General features: G+C 37.7%; 1 long non-coding RNA gene across 1 annotated transcript; it reads left to right on the forward strand.

Annotated features, from left to right (window-relative positions):
- Window positions 1–1195: 1195 nt before the first annotated feature.
- LOC105749267 lies at window positions 1196–4445 on the forward strand. Its single transcript, XR_001120440.1, has 3 exons — window positions 1196–1368; window positions 1891–1998; window positions 3392–4445. It is a non-coding gene; the product is annotated as an uncharacterized LOC105749267 (long non-coding RNA).
- Window positions 4446–14690: the final 10245 nt, after the last annotated feature.

Here is a 14690-nt window from a genome sequence, read left to right on the forward strand (position 1 = left end):
GAGTAAGAAGGCAGCTGAGTTATGGGAGCAATGTCTGTAGAGAAAGACGCACAATCAGAAGGATCTAAGCTCTCCAAGAAAAAAGAGGAAAGCATTTCTCAGTACCTAAGGCACAACTTACTCTATTAATTATCATTATTTTCCTCTGGGTCCAGTGGGAAAATAACACAAGAAGATGAGAGTGTAGTTTACTGGCATCAATTACAATCATCATTATCATCATCCTAAGAATTAAGATTCACTCTAATGCTTTATCATGGCATTGAGGTAACCTCCGAGTTCTTCAACATTATGCCAGTGGGGCACAAGCTTTGGCTGATCTTATCGAGCTGGAAAAGCTTTGAGTACAGACCTGGCAGCCTACTGTATGTCTGTTGTCTGAGGACCAGCCTAGTGAAATTTTGAGAGGCTTATTACTAGAAAATTGGCTGGGAGGCAATGATATTTTTGGCTGCAGCAGTTCATGAAGACCAGTTACCAAGGTGTAGAAGCAAAATCAGGGACCTTTTTGAAGTATTTGAAATATAATGCTAACAAGAAGAACAATAGGAAAAAAGATTAAAAAAAAAAAGAAAATGGGGTTAGTAATATCCATCTTCCCCATCCACTTGGATAGTCAAAAAATAAATAAGAAAATGATTTTTAAAGAGCTCTGAAAAAAAAAAAAGTCTAAGGGCTATGTGAATATAAGGTAGCATTTATAATTATTATTTAATGTAAAGGACTTCCCCTTCAAGGTTTGTGTTTAGCTTTTTGTTCAGACCAGATGCTAAGGGCTCTTCTTAATTTTGCTATTTATGTTTTTATTTGGGATAATGGCTGGTGGGGGAGGAAATGATGATCCCATATGGAATGAGCCATCTAGCCCTAAACATAAAACAGATTGCTCAGATGTTGCACAGGTTGGAGACAGAGATCATTCAAGTCCTTAACATATCAATCCAGAATTTCATAATTCACATCCAGAGCAGTGATCAAGCCACAGGGGAGGTAACTTAATACATTCCCCAAAGCCCATGATGTTATCTACATCCAGGAAGTTACATGTGCCAGCACTTTCTTAAATCAAAGCTGCGTCCACTATTCCTTGACTGTAGGTCTACGGAGATTTCCTCCTCCCTCTCCACCACCCCCTCCCCGGTTCCTGGCAAATAACTATCTAGCTTTAGCACATGCCAGCTTGAGTGTACTTTGTGACGGATCCTTTAATAATATTCAAGCCTTCCAGTCCCCAAGCAGAGTACTCAGGAAAAGCCATGGCATAGTGTCCAGTATTTAACTACGGTATGAGAACGCCCTATTATATCTTCCTAAATTATCCACCTGAGGCCTTCATCAGAAAAATAAGACATTCTGCTTTCATATAGGGTAAGCAACAAACTGATTTCTTTGCCCCTTTTACACATTTACTAGGAAAGAGAGAGCGTATTTAGAGCCCGAGGAACCGGTGACATATTTTTTCATTCACCCTAGGTGTCTCCCATGCAGTTTTTCTGATATATTCCTATGGCTCCGGTCCAATTCGTTGCTTTTTATAAATCAATATCCTGGGCACAGAGGGAGGGGTGAGGAGATGAGATTTTAATGAGGGCACTCTTAAAAACCTAATTGTTAATAAGAAGAAGATGCTAAAAGATTGAAGTGATTTGCTGCTGTTAGGGTCTTCAGAGAATTTTGGAATGGACCATGGCTACTGAAAAGTATTTAGGACATTTACTAATTCTGGATTTAGAGCCTTAGTATTTGGGGGCTAAGGTGACTTATTTTTGTATTTTGTTTTTAAGAACAAAGGATTGTAAGACAAGTTGAGTTGCACCTAAGAGGGAAGAAAATCCGGTTGGACTTGACTCTTCCTTGCCAGCTCTCCCACCTCATTTTTGTTTTTGGCAGGCAAGACAGCTAGCACCCGCTGCCCTGGCAGAGAATCATCTTCCATGAAGTCATTCCATCCTGCTCTCCTGGACAGAGTCTACCCTGAAGCTGGAAGATGCCTTCCAGGTGTTTAAACTTTTTCTTTCACAAATACCATGAAATCAGATGTTCCAGGCACAGAGGGATCCTGAAAAACTCACTTATTCATGTCCAATAGTAGATTAAAATCCTAGGAAGGAGGCTCTTTATACACTAAGACTTTAGAGGCTTTGCTGGCTGTTTAAGCAATCACCAGTTAATTGACCAATATTTATTAACCACCTACTATGTGCCAGATACTATGCTAAATTCTAGAGATACAAAAAGAGACAAAATCAAACAAAAATAAATTCTTATTGTTTCATTCTGGAAAATGTTAATTTGTTGAACACTGAAAACAGTATCCCTGCTACATAGTTAAATCCATAATAAAAACTTATTCACTTGAAAATGGAAAATTGCCCTTTTATTCTATTATTTTATTTTAAAACTGTTCACTTATGTTTTCATTTCTATTTTAAGATTTAAGCATTATATTGTGAGAGTCCAGTATACCACCTTGCATGTATAAATGTCCAAGAACAATATGACATAACCTGCTTATGACACTTATGAATTATAACACACTGGACAACTGTCTGAATTTGTTTCTGTAATTCAAGAAGGACAATAATTAATGCCCGTAGAACCTATACTACAGAGTTGTTGGGAAGACCAGATAAGATTATTGTATGAAAAACATTTGGTAACCTATAATACTATATAAATATTATTTATCATTATTATTGAATTGATTTAAAAGGGAAAATTTTTAAATATTATTGGGAATGGCTAAATAAGTTGTGGTATATGATTGTGATGGAATACTACTGTGTTATAAGAAATAATGACTTCAATGACCTTAGAAAAATACAGATAGACATGCATGAAATAATGGAGTGACATGAGCAGAACCAAAGAATGTTGTATATTGTTTTAAGAATAACTTTGAGTGGGGCTAGGTGGTGCAGTGGATGGAGCACCCAGCCCTGAAATCCTTGACACTTCCTAGCTGTGGGACCCTGGGCAAGTTGCTTAACCCCGATTGCCTTAGCAAAAAAAACAACAAAAAAAAACAACAAAAAAAAAACTTTGAGTGACCAAGTCACTTTGACTATTATAAATATCCAAATTAACTCCAAAGTAGATGTGAAAGAAGACTTGATCTACATCCAGAGAACTGAAAAATAGAACCATGTATAAAATGATTTTATACACATGTGTGTGTATACACATATGTATGTGTGTATATATATATATATATATTTATATATATATATGATAGTCATCATCTCTAGGACGAGTAGGAGGAAGGAAAAAATTACACATTAACTATTTTATATTTAAAAGTAATAGCAAGTTGTTCATAACAGATTTGAAACTTCATGTACAATCATCAGTCTGAAATGTCTTTCTATTTTCTTGTTCCTTTATGTACTAGGTCCCCTCTCCCAACTAAATGACTCTGAGGAAGAAGAGGAGAAAGAGGAGAAAAAAGGGAAGGAGGAAAAAGAAGAGAAAGAGTAAGTGAAGGAGAAGAAAGAGCAGAAGGAGGAAGAAAAGGAAGAGGAGGAGGAGGCTGAAGACAGTAATTTTGGGATTAGGGCTATAATTCAATTATTCTTATACTTGGGTAAATTCAGTATGTAAGTGTATTCAGAACCCAGGAAGATGGGATTCTGAAAGGAGATAGCCCAAATTACAGGGCAAGAGCTGGTGCAGATCACCCATGCTCAGAGAGTACAGGAATTGGAAAATTGGGTGGGAAAGGGAGAGCAGGCCCCTGGATAGGGCTGCTTTCTTGGGAATGGAAGCTTAGGGGATTCTGCCCTACTTGACAACTGACAGTGGTGGCCGTATACACAAACATACATATTTGAAGAGGACCAGTGACAGTATGGGATGATGCCTTGTAACTTTTGCATGAATTGGATTTAAGTGAGGCAGACTTGCACGTTCATCAATCAGCCTCATTCTCTCTTACACAGTCACTGAAGTTCAATGACAGAACAAGTCAAACTTGCAATATCCTGGGGTGCAGTGGATCACTGTGGCTTCAATGTCTGACCAAGCTCTAGTATCCCTTTGTGGCCATTGGAACACCTTGTTCTCATGTGGCCATTCTGTCCTGGGAAAGTGTGTGCATGTTAGGGGTAGACATCCCTCTAACTCCCCCAGAGCTTGAGGTCCTTACCCTGCTTTAGTCTGCCCACGAAGATGGTTTTGCTGGGGAGTGGCCAATGCTTCTTGGACCCATATGTGAGAGTTGAGTGACAGGTAGATCTTAAAGTTAGATGAGCAGCCCTGAAAAGGGTGCTTAGTTCTCCCTAAATCCCTCATACACCCATTTGGCAGGTAGGTGAAAGAAGCCGATGGGGCAAGCCCCAGGGACAGGGGTTATTAAGGTAAGAAATATACTCACCATATTATTGTTCTGTAAGAAACAATCAGCAGGATAATTTCAGAAAGGTCCAGAGAGACTTATATGAATTGATGCTAAGTGAAGTGAGTAGAACCAGGAAAACATTGTACACAGCAACAGCATAGTATTTTCACTTTTTTGTTGTCGTTTGTTTGCATTTTGTTTTTTTTCTCATTTTTCCCCCTTTTTGATCTGATTTTTTTTGTGCAAGGTGATAATTGTGGAAATATGTATGGAAAATTGCACATGTTTAACATATATTGAACTACTTGCTGTGTAAGGGAGGAGATAGGAGAAAGAGAGGGGGAGACAAAAATTGGGAAGACAAAAGTTTTGCAAGGATGAATACTGAAAACTATCTATGCATATGTTTTGAAAATAAAAAGCTTTTTAAAAAAAGAAAAGAAAAGAAATATGCTCACCTCTTCCCTATGCTGTTGTCTCACAAAATTCTGGGTGCTCTTGCTAGTTACAACTCTGATTGCCACACCACCAAGGGACAATTCTTTCTCTGGGCCCACCCAAACAACAGCAATAGCTCAAAGTATAAAAGCAGGTGTTAGCAGGGCAAAAAATCACTTCCTTTTCTGGACTTTAGTTTTCTTACTTGTGGAATAAAAGAGTGAATTGGAGATCTCCTTTCTAGCTTGGAAAATCTAGCTTCTGATAGCAACTAGAAACTAGACAAAAATCCCATGACTATTAGCTGAGTCATCACACTGGCTCCAAGGTAGACTCACATCCCCTTCCCTCCCCCTTTATGTCCTCTCCCCTGGGAGCCCCTCACATCTGGCCCACAGGGATTTTAAAAAATTACCTGCCTCTCTTTAAAATTTTCCATGCGGCTCACTAACTATCTCTGTATTTCCTCCAGAGAATTCTGGGGAAGCTTTGTGGGTGACCATACAGAAAGGGCTAATTGGGCTAATTAGCACTTCCGCAACCCAGCAGGCTCCACAGCTCCATGGCAGAGAAAAGGAAAAAATAGAGAGAAAAAGCTGGCGTGAGGGCACTTTGGCCAAGGCCTTTGAGAGGCATATAGTGCCATGGGTCAGCACCTCTTTAGCCCTGTGGTGTTCCTTAGGTATTGGCTGCTGACCCATTGCATTGAAGGGGGATGGATTGTGTGTGTGTGTATGTGTGTGTGCGCGTGTGAAGAAATTGGAATAGGAAGGAAAAAAGGGAGAGGGAGGCCAAGAGAAGTAAAAGAGAGAAGAGAGAAAAAAGAAAGAGTTAGGAACTTTAAAATTAGTTGCCTGATTGATTATTCCAAAAATATACTAATATTTACCTAACCAAATAAGTAGTCCCCCTAGGAGCCCACAAATTCATATGCATCAACCATTGTCCAGAACTAATTGAGAACTCCTTGGGAAAACTGCCCACACTACCAATAGCAGACTTTGAAATCTCAAAAGTGACAAATATTTCTTTCTTTGACTGTAGGTTTGATTATTTTTTTGGTTGGGGGAAATAGACTACTGTTAACTGGAGCCCAGTCAGATGAATATCAGTCTGTAGAATATCATTTCTAATCACCATAGAACACCGTGTAACCATAAAATCAAACTTGTCTTGCCCAACTCCTAGGTTGCCTCATAGGACAATTCCCAAAAAAGGGAGCAGAATGTGGTGCAGGCTATGGTGCCATCCACACTGATGACTTTAGAAGGGACTGCACTCATTTCGATGTTAAAATCCTGGATTTGGAATCAGAAGACCTAGGTTCCAGTCTTAGCTTTGGAAATTTATCTTTGTATTATATGCTTGCTATGCATTAACTTTCAGCAAGTCTCTTTAACTTAAGTTTTCCTGTAAATGTAGGTGAAATGAGGAGGATGCAGTAGATAATCTTGCAGCTCTAAATTCTGTGATTGGTGTATTTAAAAAAAACCTCATTGAATATTCAGGTCATATATAGTGGAAAGGACCACCAACAATTGCTCCCAGATGTTGTCAGAACCTATTTTGGTCAGCAACAAATAAGGTAAGAACAAAAAATAATAGGATTAGGATGTTGGTGTCTGGCAGATATGGGAAACTGAGCAAAAGATCGAAGGTAGAAAGTCAATAGTAAAGAAAAAGGGTATGAATTCAATGAACATTTATTAAACATTTATTATGTTCCAGGTTTAAGTGCTGGGGATACAAAAAGAAGTAAAAGACAGGACCTGCCCTCAAGGAGCTTACAATCTAATCTAATGAGCATATAACATGAATCCAGAGGGTGAGTCTGAAATAAAAGAAATAAACAAAGAGCGGAATGCAAGAAGGTGAGCTATGATTAACGTCTAGCGATCCAGATATATGGGAGGAAACAGAAGTGTGATTGCACCTTTGGGTCCAAGGATCAAAAGAGAAATGGACAAAAACAGGAGCAAAGAAGGTGTGGCAGATTCACTTTGTATCAGAGTATCAGGGCAGATCATGTAAACTAGGTGGACCGTTAGATCCCTGTCAAATCCCACCAAACATATCCCTGCCCAGGAATACAAGAGGCAGTAAATGGGAAATGTTGATATATGTCCTTTGGATCCCTAAAGTTGGCAGAGAATGAGATGGGATGCTGGCCCAAAAGTGGGAGGTGAGCAAACATGTAAGTCTGCAGAATGCTGAAATTTAGCATATAGAAATAAGTTAGGAAAATGGTTATTAGAACTGTGAACCGGGATGGGGAAGAGGTTGGGTTATGGCAATATTAGGCAGCAAGTTATAGGGAGGGCCAATAAATTCATGGTTTGTTCAACCTGTGTCCTGTAAACCTCAGCCAAAAGTAGTGGCAGAGAGGTTTACCTGATGGGAGAAGAGTAGTATGAAAACAAAAAGTTGGACAGTCCCTCTGGGGCAGCAGTGCCGTTAAAGGCAGATTAATAGTAAGAGTACAGCAATTGGAATCAAATCTTGTTTCTAATCTTGAACAACTCTGTTCCTTATTTCCTAATAATCTTGGTCCTTCTCCAAGGGATTTATGTATCCAAAAGAATGGGTATCTTTTGTCTGGCTTCCTTGTTTCAGGATGTCCAAGACTCTCTTATGGGAAAGATTATTTTGTGCTCTACCAAGCCAGATGATATTGGTATTTCCTTCCCCTGGATCCCTAAAACTGGTAGAAAACAAGTGCCACTGGAAAAAAAAAAGGATCCCAGATCATTGTTTTAGTTCATAGTATATATTTCAACTGAAACTGTCATAAACAAAAACAAATAAACAAAGCACAAATAACAGTAGTTTATTTAGAGGAAGCTTTAAAGTTTGCAAATATTGATATACGTTTCAAATGGTGATCTTCTTTAGCGTGGGATGAAGAGGGAGAGAGGAAAATAGTTTGGAACCTAAAATGTAACCAAAAAATTAATAAAATTAAATTTTAAAATATTTGCAAAGAATTTTATATAATATATGCTATCTCATTTGGTATAAAATGAATAAAAACTTTCTGAAACTAATCACTTCCCCTCCCCAAGTAAGAAAGGTGGATTTGAAGCTTGTTTTATTATAATTTGAAGGCATTGCTGATGAGTCATTGTTATATAAAGTCAAAGAGAGTCATATAGAGCCAAAGCTCTATAGATAACGCCAACTAAATTTCAAGCACCTATTATGAGTGAACTCTAGATCTTTTGGAGAGTCTCCATGAATGCAGGACCAATAAATAACCTGTAAGTGGGACCTAGTCATGTCTCCTATTCCATTTTAAGAGATGGAGGAGACAAATATCTCTGACTGATTTCAGCTTTACACAAGGATTAGGGAGGTATGCTTTGCAAGGGATGATATCTTTTCCTTCACCAGGTACAAGAGTTCAGATTCTATAGGGCCTAAATCTTCATTGTAAAGACAAGAATAAAAAGGAAGGGTCCAGTGTTAAAATGTGAGCCATTTCCAGGAGACAAATGAAAATGTTCATGTTCAAAAGATGTCATTTGTTAAGAAAGGGGAAGAGGGGAAATATGGTCCCTCTTCAAATTCCTCCTTCTGGGAAGACACCCTAAACCTGAGAGCCTCCCAGAGTAAAAAGGGAAAGAGGGATAGACCAGACCTCTGAGGTTCCTTCTCATTCTTTTGTTCTGTAATGTTCTTATCTCTAATATCGATGATTCTTTGACATCCCTGTGCTCTCCCACTCTCCTACCTCCCCACCAAGCTAATCTGTCTCAAGGTCTCATACTTTTGAGGACACATCAATCTATTTAACAAAAATCACCACAAAGCAGTGCTCACTTTGTGATTTCTATTCTGGTGCCAATTTCAGGTCTGGTACTTAGTACTTCTGTGACTCAGGAGAAATATTTTACCCCTCTTGGCTTCCATTTTCTGTTTTAAAAAAGGAGGGGGATTAGTGCTAGATTGGAGGATTTCTAAGATTCCATCTAACCTTAAATCCTATTACCCAATAAGCTCTCTCATATCTTCATTCACAGCCCCCCCTTAAATATTTTACATAATATATGTAATGTGTGTGTGTGTGTGTGTGTGTTTTCTGTTGACTTAAGTGTGGATTTTAAAAAAAATTTCTTGAAATCTGATGTCTAAACTCTTTTTTGATCATGGCTTTCAGGTAGTCCAATAATTTTTAAATGACCTCTCCTCAATCTATTTTCTAGGTCAGTTGTTTGGGACAATACCCCTCTGCTTCAGGTGAGCAGAAGTCCCACTTTAACATAAAGTTCAAAATTCAAAAATAGGGAAAAAATGAGCAAATAAGCAAAAAAAGAACCTGACCATAAAAAGTTACCATGAAAGGAAAGTTCAAGACATAAATTCAAAAGAAGACAACAGTATGAAAATAGCTTAAAGCAAAGCCTCAGATACAAATGCAGATTTACTCAAGCCTAGCAAGAATTCTTGTTAAGTGCTAAAGAAAGAACGAAAAGCTAAACAGACAAAAAAAAAATCAAAACACCCAACTCTTTTTAATCAAATAAGAATAGTAAAGGAAAAATTAGGAAAAGAAATGAGAAAAATGCAAGCATATTATAAAAAGAGAATTAACAGCTTACAAAAGAGGCACAAAAATACTGAAGAAAATAATTTAAAATTGGTTAATTGGTAAAAGAGGCACACTTTTTCCTTTGGTGAAAAGAACTCCTTAAAAAGCAGAATTGCCCAAATGGTAAAAGGAATACAAAACCTTACTGATGAAAATAATTCCTTAAAAATAAGAATTGAGCAAGCAGAAGGTAATGACTCCATGTGCCATCAAGAAACAATAAAATTAAGTAAACAGAATGAAACAAATAGAAAAAAAAGTGAAATATCTCATCAGAAAAACAACTCCCTATGATTTAGGGAAAGGTATAGTCCTTTCTCTACTAGTCTGAATTCTGGTTCTTATTTAGGTAGAGCCCCATCAACTTGCACTTCTCTCCAACCTAAAACTATATTCTGAAATTGCATATGGTCAGAGAAGCTGTCAAATAGTGCTGCATCCTGTTCCTAACAACAGCACAAGAGTCCCTGTAATCTCTTTCTGACCAACAATCTTATTGTCTGCTGATTGAGAATTCCCAAAGGTATTACTGCTATTGTTCCAGCTGCCTCCAAGGTCCACAATGGGTGTTTCTACTGTGTGTTCTGGGCTGGCCTCTACACTGTGTCACATGATGACTTTAAAATGAAAAAAAAAAAATTAAATTAAATTAAAATACTCAGGATTACAAAAGAAATCAAAGGTACTAACTTTTCCATCTAAGTTCACAAACCACTTTCCAACTTCCTAAATTGTCTTGGATTGGAAAAATATCTCACTCCACTCTGCCCAAAGAACTATAAAACTATGCATACCTTTTGATCCAGCAATGGCACTATTGGCACTATATGCTCCCAAAGAGAGCATAAAAAGGGGGAAAGGATGCACATATGCAAAAACATTTATAGCAACTTTATTTGCAGTGGAAAAGAATTGGAAAACGAGTGGATGCTCATCAATTGGGGAATGGATCAATAAGTTATGGCATATAAAAGTAATGGAATATTATTATTCTATAAGAAATGTCAAAACAGGCTGATTTTAGGAAAGTCTGGAAAAACTTACATGAACTAATGCCAAGCGAAGTGAGCAGAACCAGAAAAACATTATTCACAGCAGCAGCAAGATTATGGGTGATGATCCACTAGGATATAATTACCTCTTCTCAGTGATTCAGTGATCCAAGGCAATTCTAGTAAATTTTGATGGAAAATGCCATCCATATCCATAGAGAGAACTATGGAAACTGAAAATATATTAAAGCATTCTGTTTTCACCTTTTTTTCCTTTTTTTTTTCTTTCTTATGTTTTTTTTTCCTTTTGTTCTGAATTTTCTTTCCCAATATGACTCATGGAAATATGTTTTTTAAAAAAAAAGCATAACCTAAAAAAATTAATTAATTTTAAAAAATCTCATTCCAACTTCTTATTGGCTGTGCTATTCCAAAATTCAATTTGAGACAGTATCTTAAAATTGTTTGAAAGGGAATGCTGGGTGTTACTACTGGGATTATATCCCAAAGAGATTATAAAGAAGGGAAAGGGACCTGTATGTGCACGAATGTTTGTGGCAGCCCTTTTTGTAGTGGCTAGAAACTGGAAACTGAATGGATGTCCATCAGTTGGAGAATGGCTGAATAAATTGTGGTATATGAATATTATGGAATATTACTGTTCTGTAAGAAATGACCAACAGGATGATTTCAGAAAGGCCTGGAGAGACTTACACGAACTGATGCTGAGTGAAATGAGCAGGACCAGGAGATCATTATATACTTCAACAACAATACTAGATGATGACCAGTTCTGATGGATCAGGCCATCCTCAGCAACGAGATCAACCAAATCATTTCTAATGGAGCAGTAATGAACTGAACTAGCTATACCCAGAAAAAGAACTCTGGGAGATGACTAAAAACCATTACATTGAATTCCCAATCCCTATATTTATGCACACCTGCATTTTTGATTTCCTTCACAAGCTAATTGTACAATAATTCAGAGTCTGATTCTTTTTGTACAGCAAAATAATGTTTTGGTCATGTATACTTATTATGTATCTAAGTTATATTTTAATATATTTAACATCTACTGGTCATCCTGCCATTTAGGGGAGGGGGTGGGGGGGTAAGAGGTGAAAAATTGGAACAAGAGGTTTGGCAATTGTTAATGCTGTAAAGTTACCCATGTATATATCCTGTAAATAAAAGGCTATTAAATAAAAAAAAAAAAAAAAAAAAAAGAAAGGGAATGCTGGGAGGGTTCAGCTAGAATGCTGCCTTTACTCTACCATCTTAGCTCCCCTTTGACTTACTTAGGTTCATAATATTTCATATTATGAATATAAGCTTCTTGAGGATAGGTGCTGTTTCATTTTTGTCTCTATGTCCAAGCAACCTAGCTCATAGGAGGAACTTAAAAACATTTATTAAATGAATGAATGAAATATGGGTTCAAATTTGTCCCAGAAACTAACTAGCTATGGGATTATGGGCAAATCATTTATTCTGTCTGAGATTCAACTGCTTCTTCTAAAAGAGAGAACTACAGGCTCTCCTCACATTTTACAAGATAAGGAAATGTGCTCTGGGGGTTTCCTTCATGATAAACACTTGTACTGCCTACCTCAGCAAATTTGCTTCAAGCAAAGCATTTTATAAGTCTCAAAGCATTATATAAATAGGAGACATTCTAAGAAGGGAGGAGTAAACAGAATATCTTTTTTAAGGTAGTTTCTGGGAAGAGAAGCCTTAGGCTAGCTTGGAAAATCATTTTATCAAAAAATGGTCTACCCACAGTTTTCACCAGGTTCTACTTCCTGCTGACCTTTTGTCCCAGCTTTGATGAAGTTTATACTTGGAAGATGATTGAACTTGGATTCAAAAGATTTGTTCTGAAGTCTTTGTTTTTGCCCCTAACTGCTTATATGATCTTGAAAAGACCTATAATGTGACAGCAGCAAGTGCACAATCTACCTCATGGGGCCTCTTGTTACTATCTTTTCACAGGTTTAAAGCATCATACAATCCTCGACTCCCTGTGGGCCCTCCTCTTTAATCATCAGGTCCTTCCCCTGGGTCCTGACCCTTGGAGTTATGTCTACTCTGTCAACCCTTCCATCTATCTTCTGGTACTGGAGGAAGCCATTCCCTCTGGTTCCTGGGTGAATCAAGCCTTTTTGGAACAGAAGGCACACCCACCTATAGAACACCAATTGGAAAGTTCTTTTTGAGAGCATCTGGTCCAGGAGATCTTGAGATCTGCAAAATTTCAGGTCCATGAACTTGGATGGGAAAGAGTATCTTTGATTACTTTTGTATTTTACTTTATGCATTTTTAAAGCCATTATTTAGAAGCTGGTCCCACCAGACTATGCCAGATGAGGCCATGACAAATATACAAAAAGACTAAAAACCCTTGATTTAGTCAAATTGTACATTTTTACAGATAAAGAATGCAAGACCAAGAAAAAAAAATTACTCAGACAATGTTGCTCATAACTGGCTAGTTAGTAGCAAAATCAACATTAGAACTCATATCTTTTGGGTCAGTTGTTCTTGTTGTTTTACTTTGTTTTTGTTTTGTTTTTTGCTGCTTTTTGCTGCCTTGTGTGGCCTATATGGGCTTCTGGGGTGTTTTTGAAACAAATTCTTCACTAACCTAGTTAGTTTTCCCCTAATACTGTCTTAGTAACCACATCTTCCTTCTATTTGTCTTATTTAATCTTGTAAAATGTACAGTTTGACTAAATCAAAGATTTTTAGCCTTTTTGTATAGCATAATTGAATAAATGGTCCATGCAGAAAAAAAGCACTGGACTTGGAATCACAATAGATAGGTTCAAATTCTGGCTCATCTTTGTACTAGCTTTATGTCATTGAACTCTTTGAGCCTAAATTTCTTCATCTGTAAAATGGGGATGATGTCTCAGCCATTTACAGTCACAGGGTCATGGCAGAGAACGTGGTTTAAAGGAAAGGAAGCTCTTCTGAAGTAACTTTTTCTTCACTGGGTTTTCCCTCCTTGTTTTCTCAGAAAGTGTTCTTCAGCGATCTTAGACTGGTCCAGTACTGCCTCATGGGTATGCCCTTTCCTAAGGCAGAGTTAAATGGAGTCCTTTTGTATCCCCTTAGGGATATTTCCATTCAGAAATTCACAAAACACATTTGCATGCTAAAAGATCATCACCAACTTGTCCATACGATCTTCCCCAAAACAATTAAAATGCTTAAAGATTCTACATTTGCATTTTAATACTGAATTTGTGACTCTCTGATTGGAGAGTTAACACTCCCCCCCCCCCCCAACTCTCTGATATCACTGGAGAAAGAAGTATTTTGTTACATCAAAGACTGAATCCCATAGGACCCTTCCCAGTGGGTGACAATAGTTAGGGTGAGCCATTGGAGATGGAATGGATGAAACTGTACTGAGGAGTGTACTTCCCCAAATTTCCCATAGAAATTGTTGTCAAAATTCCTTTTCCTTTAACTGCTCCTCTCCCCATTCTCATCCCAAAGTCAGTCAGCAATGCTAGCCATATAATTGATGAGGGGGACCCACTGATCCAGGAATGAATTGGAAAATCTGGTTAGAAAATAGAGCCAAAAAGTGACCGTCCACATCCAGTGCTATCAAAATCAGTTGTCATACATGACTCACCTTGCTTACATTTTAGCTGTTTCAGGGAATTTTTTGCTCACTGGACTTTGTAACCAGAATTGGTCTTACCAGAATTGACTTAGGCGCCAAATAAAGTGGGACCTTTGAAATCTTCAGATGCTAATAGCTCCCATTTATGTAGCATTTCACAGTTGACAAAATGATTTTCTCCGACAATCCTGTGAGGTTATATAATGAGAAGCATGTATCATTCCCATTTTATAGACAAGGAAACTGAGACTGAGACATGAGTCCAATGGCTCATCCTAATACTGTCATTCGCTGGGAAGGGCCCTAAGAGAGTCCATCCTTCCCTCGTTGGTTGCCCCAGGTTAGACAAATAGAAATGTCTAGTTTTGAGTTCTAGCTCCTACAATATTCTTTTCCAACTAACGAGTAAAAGTTTCTTAATGACAGGGAGACATCTCTACGGATGTAACTACAAGTTAGGGTCTTAGAAAGCTTCCCGGGCCACTGAGAGGTCACAGACATTTTGTGCTAAGAAACAGGACTAGAACTCACGTCATTCTGACTCACTACCATCCACAATCCAGTGCTGTCATGTGTGACTCACCTTGCTTATATAGTATGATTTTCCCAATGAATAACTTCCATTTTTGTCTTTTTTTAAACGTCAGAATAACTTCCCGTTATATTCCACATGAAGGAATTCTCCCTCTTCATAAA

The sequence above is a fragment of the Sarcophilus harrisii genome, chromosome 2 (assembly GCF_902635505.1).
Source record: "Sarcophilus harrisii chromosome 2, mSarHar1.11, whole genome shotgun sequence".
NCBI classification, from domain to species: domain Eukaryota; kingdom Metazoa; phylum Chordata; class Mammalia; order Dasyuromorphia; family Dasyuridae; genus Sarcophilus; species Sarcophilus harrisii.